Below are 17206 nucleotides of genomic sequence, written 5' to 3'. Positions count from 1 at the left end.
TGTGTGATAATTACATATAAATATATACTACATGTATATAATTTGGTTATAAATAATACCAAAATGGGACTTAAAGATTGAATATACAATATATATTATATATTTATTATCTATCTCTCTATATTGTATCTAACAAAATGCACACACATACATCCATTATTCAGCTGTTCAACTCTTTCAATAACTTCTTTCTCTTTGCTACTTATGGATTGTTGATGACAGGAAGATAGCTTTCTACTGATTTATCTTGAATATTGCTTCATCTTTTGAGAAAAAAAAAATGGCTCTATCAGAAGTATGTCTATTTCCATGCTGCTTTCTTGGCAACTCAACTAAGTTTTCAGCAGTTGCAAGGCATAGCTTTCTCTTAGTCTTCTGGGAGCTGGAAAGTGAATTGTTTTTCTAAAACCCAATGAACAAACATATAAATGTCATTTGAGCTAATAAAAAATTAATTCATCCTTTTGGCTTTTTACTTGTTCCTTCATTTATTCTGTTTTACGTCTTCATTTTTAATGACTGTAAAATATCCTACTATGTGGTACAAATCATCTTTTATTTAAGGAATCTTCTACTTCTAGATATGGAGGAAAATTTAAATTGTTTTCCTTAAATAAACATAGTAATAGGTCAATTTATACAATAATCTTTGCTGATATCCACTAGTTCTTTATGATAATTTATAATACGTAAAATTGATTTCACCTAAAACAAGAACATATTCTCTAAGATCATTCTTTGTTACTTGAGGCTATAATGCCTCTTTTTTTTAAAGGCACACTTTTACTTTTTATTACAACTTTCTTAGATTTGTTATATAAATTTTGGGTTTTTTAATTTTTTTTTATTTTAATAGACTTTTAGTTTTAGTCACAGCAAAACCGAGGAGAAAATAAGGTTCCCGTATGTACCTTGCCCTCCACATGCATAGTCTCTCTCACTATCAGCATCTTGTGACAGAGTGATACATTTGTTACAATTGATGAACCTACATTCCCATATCATTATCACTCAAAGTTCAGATTTTCTATTTGGGTTCTTTGCTTGTGTTGTACATTCTGCATATTTTGATAAATGTATAATGATATGTATGCAGTATCATAGTATCAGACAGAATAGAATCACTGTCCTAAAAATACTGTTTTCTGCTATTCATCACCCCTCTCCCCAGTCCCTGGCAACCACTGATCCTTTAACTTTCTCAATAGCTTTGTCTTTTCCGGAAAGTCGTAGAGTTGGAGTCATACAGTATATAGCCTTTCTAGACTGGCTTCTATCACTTAGTAGTATGCTTTCAAGTTTCTTCCATGTCTTTTCATGACTTAGCTTATTTCTTTTAAATGATGAATAGTATTCCATCATCTTGACGTACCACACGTTATCCATTCACCTTCTGAAATACACCTTGGTAATTCTAAGTTTGGAAATTATGAATAAAGCTGGTATAAACATTTGTTGGCAGATTTTTGTGTAGACATAAATTTTCAGCTTATCTGAGTAAATATCAAAGAACACAATTGCTAAATTATATTGTAAGACCATAGAGTTTTATAAAAATGTGCCAAACCGTCCTTCAGAGTGGCTGTACCAAGTTGTATTACCACCAGCAACGAGTGAGAGTTCCTGTTGCTCCACATCCTCACCAGCATTTGCAGTTGTCATTATGATAGATGTGCAGTGGTTGATTTTCTTTTAAGAAAACTTTTAGCACCTGATTTCTTGTTTTATTTTTGAAATCTCAATTATGTCTCTCTTATGTCAATGTTCCCATTATTAATAGTAACAAATTCATGCTGGTAATTATCTCTTTTATCCCATTTTTTCTCTATTTTTTACAGCCCCTGAAATCTCTAATTCATACTTATATCCCTGTCCTAATAGAATCTGCATATAGTAGGCTCTCAATAAGGAGAGAAAATAGTTCTCCAAAATCCACATAGTTCCTGGAGTATTGCAATAAGAAGCACCAAATACCAACTTAACAATTGACTTAAAATCAACTTTTGAAACTTTATTTTTTCATTTTTTTAATTACTGTCAAGCCCATATGATGTGTCTAGAACTCTAGATTCCTTTCAGAAGCTTTCCTTAAAGAAACATTATAACATTCAGTCTATCTTAAAACACTCCTGCCGGTCTTCTTTTTATTAAAGTGCAGACATGAAGTACGCAATACTTAATTTTTTTTTTCACATTGACTAATAGAATTCAAACTGGGCAAACTGGAGACTAAGATTAGAGTTTTTCCCAAAGTACTGCATCTACCTCATTTTTTTCAATTATTTAATCTTAAAGACCAATAAACAACCATACCAAAGCAAGAATTTCATTGCTTTGAAAATAAAAACAGTAAAATTCTATATATTTAAAGTAAGAGAAAAGATTTGTATGGATAAAATAAGAGATGGCAGAAACAAGGGACTTAACATAGTTTGACACCAAGTTTTACAGAATTTTGCAGTGTGTGACTCATTCTAAAAGTGGACCAGGTAGATGGCAGAAAATGTTGTGCAAAATGGTCTCAAAGATTTGCTACCATAGAAAAATTTTTTGTGTGCTATCGTGTGCTGATACCTAACTTTAAAGATATCAGGGAAAATTCTGATTTAGAGTAAGAAATAGGTGATGTTTATTTCATCAGTTGAATCAAACTTTCTTGACCACCTTAACTTAGGACGACACGTTTCAAATATTTTAAATTGGAATGTCTCAAATTTAAATTTCATATGTTATGAATTTTTGTTAATTTGAATCTGGTGAGTAATTGGTTACATTTTTAACATGCATTTTTATAGGCATTTCTAGAAATTATAATAATATTTTGGCAAAACTTAATAACCCAAGTTACCACTTGCACAGTCTGGAGGGCTATTTATTAATATATTTACCAATTAAAAATTTCTTTTAGGTGTCAATATGACTGAAGTTAGAAAGATGTGCTTTATTTTCACAGAGAGCATGTGACTGCAATGTTTCTTCAACTGTTGTTTGTGGTACCCACTGAGTCAATCTTGGCAAAGATTCTCTAATCTCTGCCCATAATAGGCGATGGGATAGAATGGAATAGTTTAAGATAGGATGGATTAAAATGATAGGATAGGATAAGATGATAAGATAGAGTAGGATAGGATAGAATATATAGGACAGGTAGACTAGAACAGGATAGGAAGGAATAAAACAGAATAATGATATAGTAAAAGGTATCAGAGATAATGGAGATTAGTATTATTTTTTGAAACATTCATATAAGTTGTGTATCTATATTTTACATAGCAGGAGGAAATCCCCTGATAGCAGAATCTGGAATGAGTTTAGTATAAGGGAGGTTTGTAAGTGAATGCCCTTGCAGGGCATGGAGGAGACACGTGGTAAGAGAGGAGAAGAGAAGGGCAGGAGAGAGAAGAACTGCATTAGGCAGAGGGAGATGTCCACATGCAGTGCAATCTCGGTGGAAATGTGAGCTGAACTGCATGGAGCAAGGAGGCATGATGTCCCCTGAGAACTATAATGAATGGGGGGAGAGAAGGTTGTGTCTTTATCCCCTTCCCCCATCAATCAGTCATTGGATGCAAGGTGCTCAGAGAATCTTGGGCGAGGTAGCCCTTTTTGGCTGAGCTAATTCCCAAAAAGAATTACGGATGTGTGAGGGTATCCTGCCAAGCAGCACCCCCAGTGGGTTCTTCACTCAAGAAAGATCTTAGTGGGCTATCCCAGCATCCATCCAATCTTGTCACAACCCTAAAATGCTCACCTTTTGCAATAATGCATGTAATGAGTTTAGTAGTGTCCCTCCAGAATTCATGTCTAACTGCAACCATAGAATATACTCTTATTTAGAGATAGGGTCCTTGCAGATATAAAAAAGGTAAGGATCAAGACAAAATCATACTGGCCTGGAGTGGGCCCTAAATCCAACGTGAATGAGCTTCTAAGAGAAAAGGACGCACAAGAGACACCAGGAAGAAGGTCATGTGAAGATGGAGCCAAAGATTGGTATTATGCTGCCGCAAACCGAGGAGTGCCAGAGAAACTGAAAAAGGTAACGGAGTTTTCTAATCTACAGCCTTTGGAAGGAGCGTGGCTCTGTTGAAAACTGAATCTCAGTCCTCTGGCTTCCTGACTTTTGCAAGCTAAACAAATATTCATCATTTTAAACCACCAAGTTTTTGATAATTTGTTACTGAAGCCCTAGGAAATGAATATAACACATTTATATTATTTTTTAGATTTCCCTGTCCTATACAAAGGGCACCAATTATCCCTAACCCCAAGGACAAAAACATTTGCGTAAAATGTTGAATCAGATCATAAAAAGTGAAATGAGTTTGTTTTTCATTTAAATGAATTGGGTTACATAAGTAATTATTATTAATTAACATATTTTAATATTTTAAAAGTATATTTTAGCAAGAAAATACAATCAAGCTGGCGGCTATAAATCAGTATGTTGGTTCTTGACCTTGAGGCAAATGAATTAAATTTTGCACAAAGAAGAAAACTATTGAGTACAAATCCTTGGTATAGATAAAACTTCATTGCTCATACCGTAAGTCATCAAAAACAAGAACAAAGGCATAATAAATAACTTCTAGATTCTTTTGCATAAGTTGCTACATAAGTGTTTGAAGGAAAGAAGCAAGAGAGGGAGGAAGAAAAGAAATTAAGAAAAGAAGGAAAGAAGAATAAAAGGGAAAAAGGAAGGAAAGAGATGTTTTATAATCTATAAAAATACCAGTACATCCCCCCACTGTAGGAAAACCTTGCTGAGAGCTGGGTGTAGAAAAGATATAAAAGAAAAGTTATGGAAAGATTCTGCAGATCAACATAGCCCTTTTACTGATGCTTTACCTTTTTAATTCTTTGTATTTTCCTAGTGGGCCACAAGAAGATTTCAGGGAAGGTAATCAATCTTTTTGTTGTTGCTGTTTCTGGAGCCCCAATGACCATGGTAGAGGAGGAATTCTGAAAGAGAAAGAACATATATTTCAGATGGAAGTTGACATATGACATATAATGATGATGATGATGATGATACCTTTATACAGTGGTTTACAATATCCTTAATGCCTTCCTAGGCACATGCACATGTAATAACCTATATAAAGAGTTAGCGAAATCTGTGTGCTCAGGTGGCCCCTACTCAGTCCCCTTCATTGTCTCCTTCATGTCAATTCATTTCCTCCTTTTGGAAGATGCTTCGGTGTGCTTTTCCACCTTTGCACTGGACTGCACTGCACTAACTGACATGCCTTCCACATGACAGAAGTCCCAGCAAGAAGAGCTCTGTTGCTAACACAGATCTGTGTTTGCATGCAAGAAATTTGCTCCTCTGGGAAGAAATCACAGATGCACAAATGTTCAAAGTGCACCACCTTCTCCCAGGAGGGCTGGCTTACATTTCCAGAAGACATCCCCGGAGTTGAAGCACTTTTTAAAATAATGCTTTTAATCTTTGCTTTTGTTCACAGTGCTGCTTTAAGCTCCAACTTTTTTCTGCCAACTGTAGAGGCTACTGAACTGACCACTGGCAGGTAAGCAGTACTCCTATTGGTGGTCATGTAATTGTAAATCTTATTTAGAAACAGAGGTAATAGGATAGATCAAACTATTGTTGTAATTGTGTAAATAGACTCTTGTCTTGTGGTGGGCAACTAGAAAACCAGTATTACCCGGTAGCCCTACCCCTACCCACTATATTATGTCATCCTTTTTTCCTGAGTCGGGACCGCTACGTCAACTCCTTGCTTTAGCCGTGCGCTGACGTCGATAAAGAGTGTTTGATACAGGTGCCTACATGAGGGACAATCACATGCAGGATATGGATGCTCTGTGTTTTTGCACAGAGAAAGAGGATGCAGAAACCACCAAATGCCTGTCATCAGAAACTGGAGAAAGGTGGTTGGGCTTTGTGTGTTAAACCATAACTATGATTGGAATACGAAAAATCCAGCACTGCGATCGCCAGTGGGACTAAAAGACATGCCATCTTTCTCCTACCAAGTGGGTCAGATACTTGGAACATTCCTCTGAAGTTGTTCCTAAATCACTTCACCAAGGCCAGGAATCTTCTCCGTTGACTAAGACACTTTGCTCCACAAAGCAGAGTAAGAACCTTGCATGGCTGTCTATGCCGCCATTTCGTCAGATCAACTGTGGTAATACGTTTCCTTGTGTTACAGTTGAAGCTCTGGTGGTCCTCTTCAGAAAGCCACTGGAGTACTGCTAGGATATCATCTGCGTGAGGACAGATAAGTGGTCTATTTTGTTTGCTGCTGCATTTCCAGAGCTGAGAACAACACTTGCCATAAAATTGGAAGTTAATACATGTATGTTAAATGGATAAGTTCTGTCAGGCCGGGTGTACTTACACAATGTCCGCCACAAATTTTGGATCACTGATACTTATCCCAAAATATATACTTGATTTGCCCTTCAGAACAGATACTAACATGGGGTGCCTGAGTGGCTCAGTTAATTAAGCACCTGACTTTTGATTTTGGCTCAGGTCATGATCTCAGGGCTGTGAGATCAAGCCGCACGTAGGGTGCTGCACTGGCTTTGACCCTGCTTAAGACAAGATTCTCTCTTCCTACCCCTCTGTCCCTCCCCACCTCCTGCTCTAAAAAAAAAAAAAAAAGAAGAGAAGAAAAAAAAAAAAAAAAGAAAAAGAAAAGATTCTAACAACACTCACAATACAATTTGGATAAAGGAGGTGCTACAATTTGAATTATTTTATCTATAATTCAAAAAATAGGTACTTTCTTCATACTTTGTATTTGCTGCATACTCTGTATGGTGCTATGATGACTACAAAAGAAACCTTAAACTTGGTTCCTACAGTCTGTAGTTTATATTCTAATTAGGATTACAAGAATGAAATTTGTAATGTAATGGCATAAATAAAGACGACTTTTTTAAAAAAGACTTTATTTGTCTATTTGAGAGAGACAGCAAGCACAAGCCAGGGGGAGCAGCAGAGGGAGAGGGAGAAGCAGGCTCTCCCCTGAGCAGGGAGTCTGAAGTGGGGCTCGATCCCAGGACCCTGGGATTACGACCTGGGCTGAAGGCAGACACTTAACGGACTGAGCCACCCACGTGCCCCTAAAGACTATTTCTTAAATAAGTGCCTAATATAAGGTGGAAATCAGTGTAGTAGACTCAGGAAGGAGCCATCCAGATTTTCCCTCCAGGAAGGACTTGTCCCCACTGCCAGGAATGTGGTCAGCAGACAGCCTCCAGCAACTGGCCTCATCAGTGTGACCACAGGTTTGCCGAACTACAGAGGAGACACCTCATAGGGAGTTACTCCATTGCTTTGGCAGCCCATATCTGGTGCCTGGGTGAGTCAGCCATATAAATATCCTGCATTTTGGCCCAACATGGGCCAACACTGATAGGCAAGATTCACTCCAGATTCCCCCAGGCCATTGACCAAAACTTTATTGGGCCTGTATTACAATTCAATTTCTTCTTCTCTTCCCTCCCTTCCACAAGTATTGATCCCAAATGAATATGCATCTCCATTTCAGTGTCTCATATTGGGAAATATAAACCATAACCTTTAGAATAGCTAGAGGATAACAATAAAAAGCCAATGGATTTGGCAATGAGGGCATTGCTGAAGAAGAGATTGTTAATAAAATAATGATAAAAGCCATACTTTGAACACCGACCCTGTACCTTGTCCTATGCTAAAAGATCTATACAGTTTATACATATCACTTCATTTAATATCCAAGCAGATATCCAACTTAATAAGTTAGGCATTAACATCCATGTTTTATGGATTAGGAAAGTTATGGGTAGAGAAGACAGATGGTTTTCCTCTGCTTGTTGAGTGGCAGAGTTTGTAAACCTAGTTTGATGAATCAGACTCAATTCTTGTAACTAGTGTTAGCTTCAAGTTGGACCAGATAATTTACTGGGTAACAATTATTTGTAGGATGTATAGAAAAGAGATTTTATGAAACAGTCTCAGATATGGGCTTCTCATTTTTCGTATCCTCATCTCTCATCTCCTTATAGTATAGGGTCATGGGTTAGTATTTTTCTTAATACTTTATTTCTGCTTCTAGATTGCATCCTGCAAAAACTTCTTGAAAATAACATCTCCTAGTTACATTGATTCCATCCCCTCCTTGCCACATTGTGCTCATACCTTCCACACCTAGATCATAGACAAGTTCCAACCTTTTGCTTTAATGCTTGGCAACATTAAGATCTTCAAAAAGAGACCATTTGAAGGCGTGGTTTTCCTTAGCCTTCTTGCTTCAACCACCTACTGTTCTTTTCTACTTAAACAATCTATTCTTAGCATAACATCCTAAACTATCTCACTGTCAGAGATGTAACATCTTTCATGTGTTAAAATCTGATATTCCTCTGGCCAATTCTTAGTAACTACTCCTCCAAATTCTCCAAGCTTCTCCCACTGAAGTTGGTGTTCAGCTTAACATTACCAAAATGACTCTTTACTGTCCAGTTTTCCAACGTCCTAGAATTTCACCTGACTCGTTTTCCTTCCAATTTAACCTCGAAAATTTGCTGAGTCATTTCAACGATATTCTCACTAACATCTTCCATTCTCATCTTCTTCGGATTGTGCCATATACTATATTGACCACCACATTTTTGTTTTCTGTTATGCAAAGAGCAGGCCTCTTTGAAACTTTGTTGCTCACTGGAGGTTTACAGGAATAGTGAGCTATCAGGACTCCTTCTGCAGGCAAAAGAGCTGCACCAGGCTAGAATTTCCATGGGGTCAGTGTCTTTCTCCCCGCCACGGGTGAAAGGATCACAACTTCTCACGGACCCCTGACCCTACATGCTGGATGCTTGGCTCTCAGACAACTCCTGGAAATAGCTGCATTCAAAAGCAGATTGCTTGTCCTCACAATGATAATTTTATTTTCAAGCTTGAACTGCAAATAGAAAAGGCAATAGCATATGGGTACAATGTGATGAGTTTCTCGTATCTGTATTTATTCCTATTATTTTAAAAGTAGACCCAAGATTTCTGGGACAGGCAGAGATTGTTATTGTTATAGCAATAACCACATTGATTCTTCTTCGGCTCAATTCTCCTCTCTTTCGGGGCAATGTGATGAGAGTCAGATGTTATCCTACACGTACCTGGAGTCTGCATTATAGGACAGGAACCCCGAAAATATGAATCTGGTACCTACGCACCTTCTTGCCTTCACCTCTTGAGAGGAGAGAAATTTAATCTCTCTAACGTAAACACATTTTCCTGGGGAAGAGAAGGGTAAAGGCTGTGCTCTTGCCCTCTGGAATACCAACCAATGTCTCCAGAAGGAAAATAATGCTAAGTCTGCAGGTTTATGACTCTTAGAATTTCCCTATGGTTCCTGGGGAGAGATTACTTTTATTATCTCTTGGATTGGAGTAGATGGTTCTAGATCTAACGTGCTTGAAAAGTGAAGAGCAAGTAGGTCTGAGGTAAAGGAGACATTCTCTAACATGTCAACTCACTTTGCTCAAGAAGCCAAAAATGCAAGAAAGCATTTTCAAAAGACCTCTAGCATTCCACGGTGTCTGGGAACATAAGTACATTCTGAGGACCTGAGCGCACCTGGTCCCACTCCCTTCATCATAGGGATGACGAAAGAGAAGCTGATTCATAACCTCTCTCGTTCATCTTAAACTTTTGAGATTCTCCGATAAAATGTGTTTCTTATCTCATTCCAGGTGATACAGTGGACGTTGTCCAGAGCCCGGTGCCCTCTATGTGGTGACTATGAAGAATCAATTTTGCACACCCTTCTTTTTTCCTGGGCTTCCTAATGCTACATATCTGGTATTTCTCACCAGCTACTCTCTCAACATTGCTCAGCAAATATTTTGTCCAGCTTTATCAGCTACATTTCTGATTCCTCACAAGTTTAAAATTCTCTAAATTTCAGCACCATTTCGGGCTTAAATCCCTTACTGTTTATATCACACACACACACACACACACACACACACACAAATCAATACTCTTCTTCATGCCTTCATCATTATTCAGCTTCAACACAAAGCCCTCCCCATCCCCTTGCTCCTCACGGCATCCACCTACTCCATGAGAATTGCAATAAAGTCCATGGTTTTTTGCTTTAACAAAATTGGATTTAAATATCCTTTCCACAAAGTGTAAGTTATGTGAACTGGGCCATGTAATAACTGTTTCAGTTTCCTCTTTGGAAAACTGAAGGTATTAATAACTCCTCCGGAGGAAGATTAGGAAGTAGAAAATGTAAACCACTTAACTTAGTACCTAGTACTCAAATTGTGGTTATTACTGTTATTGTGTGACTATTTCATAATTATTCCATCTTTTGCTTTGGTACTTTAAGTATATGCCCTTTACCTGCCTTAATCTCAGCAAAAAAAGAAAGTCTTCTATTCTTAATAGGTAATTCTCTGACCCACACTACTCTCCAATTATGCAATTCCTTCCTTTCTGTCTTTTCTTGCATTGCTAAACCCCTGAAACCTAGTATTTATTTGCTCACTGCCCTCACGGCGCTCATGGCCTCATCTCCAATTGTCTCCTCACTTTCCCAAAATTTTGTGCTTAGTCCCAGGTTCCTAATGCTTGAATTCACAGGGCCGAGTTCCAGATCACATCCCACTTGGCCCTCCTGCAACAACTGCAAGCATTGGGTCTTAAAATCATCCTTTGCCAAGTTTCCTGAGAGTGTTTTCTAATTCTTCATTTACCTCTCTGAGCAATCTTGTCTTTCTTTTTTTGTTGGATACTTGCCTTGTATGTGCATGTCCCCTGGAAGCATCATCTTCCTGGTTTTCCCTTGCTGTAGTCTCTGTAAGCCAATCGCTAAGGACAAGGCTTCCCTTTCTCTGACTTGAAAACGTCTTCCCACATACTTCTCATATTTGCTTGTTTTGCCCATCTGGTAAGCCGCTGGCATCACCATCATTCTCAACCCTTAACTAGGCAACCCAAAATCATATGTATAACCTAAGAAGTAAAACTCTTTCATCAAAGGATTTCCTGTAGAACTCAATAGAATAAAGAAATATAAAAGGGAGAAAAAGGAAAAAAAAGTAAAGCAGACAACAAGCTTAAACTTACAGTCTGTCCTCTCAATGTTCTGAATTGCTGTGTGTGTATGTTTGTTTGTTTTGTAAAATTGCAGGAGAAAGAAGTAGTACTCTTCATGGTGTTCATATCTTAGACATTGTATCTTTGCAAATTCTCCTGGAAGGCCTCTGTGAGTTCTTAAAGTGTTAAAATAAGACTCCACCATCCACTATAAGAGCAAAATAAGTATAAAGGGGAAAAAAGTTCTTGATTTGACTGTCCTGAAAAAAATTCTCTAAGATGTCACAAGCACATAAATTCATACCCCTGACTTTGTAGAGGTCTCGTTCATAGTTCCCATGCTTTGCATCTGTTTTACTTGTTTTATGAATCCTTAATGAAGCCTTTGTTCACAGAAAAGCAACTTTTGGTGAATCTAGTTATTTATTGACTTGCTATGACTTAAGAAAAATGTTGCCTCTGTTTTCTTTATCCTACTTTTCTTCATACCTGAGCTTCTGTCTTCATGTAACACAGTCAATATGGCTAAAAGCTTCCTCTCCTAGAGCTGCGTTTTCCCACATCGGTATCTGGTGCCTCACTTCCGGCCACTCTGCATTCATCTGGTGCTCTGCTCCCTGGCCCTTCTGTGGCGTTAGCTTGCCTCTACAACAGCTTCAGTCGAATTGCTCACAGCTTTTCTCCCTACTCCCACACACAGTTACCTTCTGGCACAATCTTCCTTCCAGTACCCAGAGCTGCTGCTTAGAAACAGGAACGAATGCAAGTGAAAGAAAACTACAGTGCAAATTCTAGAGCCATGAGCTATAGGACACATCAATATTCATATGCAATAGTATTCTGTTTTTTAAAGGTCTTCAGTGTCGGTTAGACTTGTCTCTTTAGCTGGGGAAAATCAGATCAAGGGAGATATCACATATGAGCCGGCTTTGCTACAGCTCTTTTCTCTGCCTGGGATGAGTTTTCCTGAGATTATCTATTTGGCTCATCGCTTCATCTCCCTCATATGTTTGCTCAGATCTAGCCTTCTCAATGAGGTCTATTCTGACAGCCCTGTTTCATCCTTCAACCTGTTCCAACTGTCCCCTCTGGCATTCTGGATCATCTCTACTTTACTCAACTTTTACTTACTTTCCCCGTAGGACTTAAATCTGATAATATATTACAAAATCTATCTACTACATTTCTACTTTTATTTTTAATTCTTAATTACACAACCTAGCATCAGCAGGGCAGAGACTTTTGTTTTGCCAGATCCCAAACACCGAGATCCTGTCCATAATAAGCATATAAAAAATACTCTAAGAATGAAAAGAAAAGGAAGGAAGGAAGGAAAGAAAGAGGAAGGAATGAAGGAAGAGAAAGATGGAAGCAAGGAATGAAGGAAGAGCAATCATAAGCCAAATAATTAATCTCTCTGCGAAATTAATGCATATTTATTTCAGGTCAGTTCAACCAATGTTTTCTAAGTAACACTATACTATAGGTATTACTCAGTGTTACAATACATAGATAAAGATATTCACCCTTTGTTAAAGGAGACAGCAATAATTTGGGAATACAACCATCTCTTTCTGATGTAGTGAAGTATTGTAGATGTTGGAATACTGTTTAATGAAAGAGCTATGGCAGATTTGCACCTTACCTCATCCTAATTGCTCCTAGGTAATACAGTGCCTGGGAGGGGGGTGCTGTGGGAAGGGCTACAGTAGAGACAGGGACACCAGTTAGGAGGCTCTGGTTCTTCAGATAAAACAACATGCGTGTGTGTGTGACTGAGAGCAGTGGTCATAATAACAGGATGGCAGGGATGGATTTCTGAAGTACTTAGGAGATAATATCAGAGAAACAGGGTGAATGATCAAGCATGAGAGATTTGCTTGTAATTAAGGCATGGATTTAAAAATAAGCAAACCAAATCTACTCATCAATGTGGTGACCATTACATCATACTGTTCCAAGACAGTCAAAGGGATAAATGCAATTCAGTGATCAGAGCAAAAGCATCAGGAGGACATGAGACAAAGAAATTCCAGTTTGGAATGTTTCTAGTGTTCCCAGCCATTGAAAGTGAACTGATACTACCAAAGCCAGGCATTGGGAAGGAGTGAAAAAGAAGTGTCACTTCAAACACCAGCAATTATTCATTTTTGTTTTTCATGGTTACTTATTAATTTATTCTAAGACAAATCAGTAATATTTTAAAAATTGCAAGAATGATAAGAAAAGAATATGCCAATTTAGCCCATTTTTCATGGTACCAAAGACCTAAGGAAATTAATTGGAAAAAAAATGCATATTAAGTGTTGTACTTATTTAAGACAAGAACATCATTAAGAAGTTCAATTATATGATTTAATAAATATCTATTAGTCACATGTTGCATAATTAATCACTCCATGAGGGTAGGCACATTCTCTTGTTTGCCTGTCTCCTGCAGCTCAGGACTTCAATAAACCTTTTGACGGCTGAAGAAATTAATGAATAGGCCGATTATTAATCACATGGGATTTGGAATCAGAGAAATGTTTTAAATCCCAGACCTGCCGCGTACTGGTTGAGAAAGCTGCTTTACTTTCTGAGGTTCGGTGTCTTCACATGCAAAATGAAAAGAACAATAGCTCTACCTCACAGGGTTGCTGACATTTTAAAGTAATGATCACTTATTATTTAAAACAGCGTAGTGCCTAGCATGTAGTGTGTGTTCAATAAATGTTAATAATTATTATAATATTCCAGTTTGTATGCCAAGTAGATCTTAAACCACAAGTAAATTTGAATATTTAAGGCAGCCGTCAAAAACCGGTGACCACTGCGTACTTAGTAAGCCAGAGGGCAAATCCCTTTCAGGGAGTCTCAGTGAGAGACATATTTTCAACACTTTTTCCTATAAATCCTCAGTTCATTATTTCACCATGTTTTCTCTTTTCTTTGTTCTTCATCAGAGGTAAGAAATGTGTCAAATAACCAAATGCTTAAAATGAAACTCTCTGCTTTATACTGGGAAGTGCTGAGTAAAAACTAGTCATTTTTTTAAAAATATTTTATCCTTTTAGAGAATACTGTTGAATTATATTTATGCAAGAAGTATATTCAATGGCTTCTACAAACTTGTGAAGTAGGTGTCTCAGAAGAGTAACAAAAGTTTCACTCTACTCCCTAGGAATTGAAGGGATCCCATAAAACAAATGTAGCTTCAATATTCTTTAAGAATATCCCAGAATCACAGTGGGCCTAGGACACGTTTTAACTGTTAATGAAATGGGTAAAAGCTGCTTGATTAAACTACGTTCCTTCCTCCCCCCAACCTTTTTTTTTAATTGAAGTAGAGTTGATACAAAAAGTTACACTAGTTTCAGGTGAACAACATAGAGATTAGACAACTCTATACGCGCCCACCACAAGCACAGCTACCCTCTGTCACCATATACTGTTATTATGATACCATGGAATATATTCCCAACAATGAACCTCTTGTTCCTGTGACTTATTCATTCCACGACTGGAAACCTGTACCTCCCAATCCCCTTCACCCACTTAACACGTGCTCCCGTTCCCCTCCCCTCTGGCAAAAACAAATTCAGTCTCTGCATTATGGATTTGTTACTATTTGGTAAGTGATAGTGGGGGTTGGTTGGATGGCGCGGTCTGTTTTCTTAGATTCTACATATAAGCGAAATCATATGTTATTTGCCTTTCTCTGTCTGACTTATTTCACTTAGCATAATACCCTTCAGATCCATCCACGCTGCACAAATGATGAGAGTTCATTCTCTTTTATGGCTGAGTAATATGCTATTTTATAAATATACCATATCTTCTTTACCCATTCTAATTTGAAAAGGTACATGCACCCTTGTGTTTATTGCTGCATTATTTACAATAGGCAAGGTCTGGATGAAATCTGTGCCCATCAATAGGTACCATCTTCCTTTTAAAAATCCATGTCATTTATTAACAAGCTACTCTAGAGGAAAGCATAAGAGAACCTGTAGTGTTAGATTCACTGACCACATGAGAGCTCAAATATAAAATTTAGACTAAGAAATATAGAAAGTATTAAGGACCTCTGGTAAAGGAAATAAAACCTAGTAACTGAAATGGATTCGTAAGGGCAAGTTCTGTTTGTTTTATTCATTCCTCCATTCAGGCAATTACTTATTTGATCAGTTATGCATTCCGCTAATTAAATGCTAAGTAAGTCCCAGAACTTTTGCTAGCTGTTCTTACTGATAGCTAATGGTGACAAGGTCTTCCATCCAACTAACTAATTAATGCAGTCATCTCCCTAACTTGACTCTTCTGTGAAATGATGAATAATAATAGCTACCTGCCTGCTAGTGTTACCTCCATGACTAAATTCTGATGAGGAATCCTTACTTTTGTTTTTGGCAACATCAAACAAAAAAGAAAATATATGATATGCTGGGAATGGATGCTCAAGATACATAAAGGAATGTTGTAGAGGATATTCTAAAAACAAACAACCTAAATAGAGTTGGGAAATGATTTCTGTTTAGGCAGTGTTGCCCAAAGGCAGGACAACTGTCCTGAAAGAAAAGATTCCTTAGAATTCCTTTTGCTACTCTGAATTACTGATTTATAAAACTTGACATTAACACCATTTGTAGCATATTTTTTGTGGGGTGTTTTGCCAAGAATTCTAAGCAAATTACTAAGGCCACTCATGCATATGGAAATAGTTTGATAATTAATAATTCCACTCTGGCTCCCACTGCACATTGGAAAACATGTTCACCTTCCAGGTATTTATCATACTCTGCCTTTCTGGACACCGGCTTCAGGATTACAATCCATCTCAACAAGCAAATTTGATGTTGACTTGGAGTTCTTTATGTATTTTGGATAATAACCCCTATGAAATATATCATTTGCAAATGTCTTCTTCCATTCAGTAGGTTGCCTTTTCATTTTGTTGATGGTTTCTTTTACTATGCAAAAGCTTTTTAGTTTGATGCAGTTCTAATTGTTTATTATCGCTTTTGTTGCCTTCCCTGAGGAGACAGATCCAAAAATATTGCTAAGACCAATGTCTAAGAGTTTAATGCCTGTTTTCTTTTAGGAGTTTTATGGATTCAGGTCTTTAATCAATTTTAAGTTTAGTTTTGTATATGATCTAAGAAAGTGATCCAGTTTCATTCTTTTGCAATGCAAAATGTTTCCAGTTTTTATGTAATCTGTGAGTCCATGATTATTTGAAGAAAATATGAAAGTAAGTCAGATAATATATACGAATTCTTTTGCCTTTCTTGATGTTTGATAGATATAATGTAAAGCTTGTAATTAACTCTTCTAAGCACTATGTTTTCCACCTAACAAACCTTTTAATGTTAAAATGTATTTACTTCACTAAAATATGATTTTCCAAATGAAAGAGAAAGTCTTTAAAACATAGACCAAATACCAATTTTCTGTGGTTAATATTCAGTATTTTCCAAGTTAAATTTTGATAAATTGAGTGGACAATAATCAGAAAACAAATGTATTGCATAACTTAATCTTGAAGCCAAGGAAATTGTAGAAATTCAAGGGAAAAAATATTTTTAAAGTCTAACTTAGAGGTGGTTACATTTCATAAAAAGGAGGGGAGGTGGCACACATGTAGTCAATTACCCACCCAATCAATTGCATATTTGATATATATTCTGTCAGCGTTTGCCGGGGTAGAGGCTAGAAATTGTCTTAATCAATCACAACTTTGTAAAAATGCTGATTTCTAGTCTCCCATGGACCAAGCCAGCCTGAGTAGGTAGAGATTGGCAGTGTCCATGTTGATATTATTTACTGAAATAGGTCAGAGATTTGGTAGAAACCTACCAAATTAGACCATTTATTAAAGGTTAGAATTCTAGCAATCACTATAGTAATTCTGGCTGAATAAGTCTGAGATGAGGCCCTGAAATATGTATTTTTAACAAATATAACCAGAAACACTTGAGAAATATTCTAGTCCGTGAGCTCCAAAGTAGGGTAGATGAAAGCATTCATTGGAGAGTAACAAAAAAAAAAATCTGTTTTTATTCATTTTTCATCTCACCTTTTTAAAATTTCTTTTTGGGGTAGATGAACTCTCAACATCTATTTGAATAACCTGGGAGAAGGTCCTTACGGGCCATGGTT

Source organism: Ursus maritimus, unplaced genomic scaffold (genome assembly GCF_017311325.1).
Source record: "Ursus maritimus isolate PB19 unplaced genomic scaffold, ASM1731132v1 scaffold_8, whole genome shotgun sequence".
NCBI lineage: Eukaryota > Metazoa > Chordata > Mammalia > Carnivora > Ursidae > Ursus > Ursus maritimus.
This window is presented reverse-complemented; position numbering follows the sequence as displayed.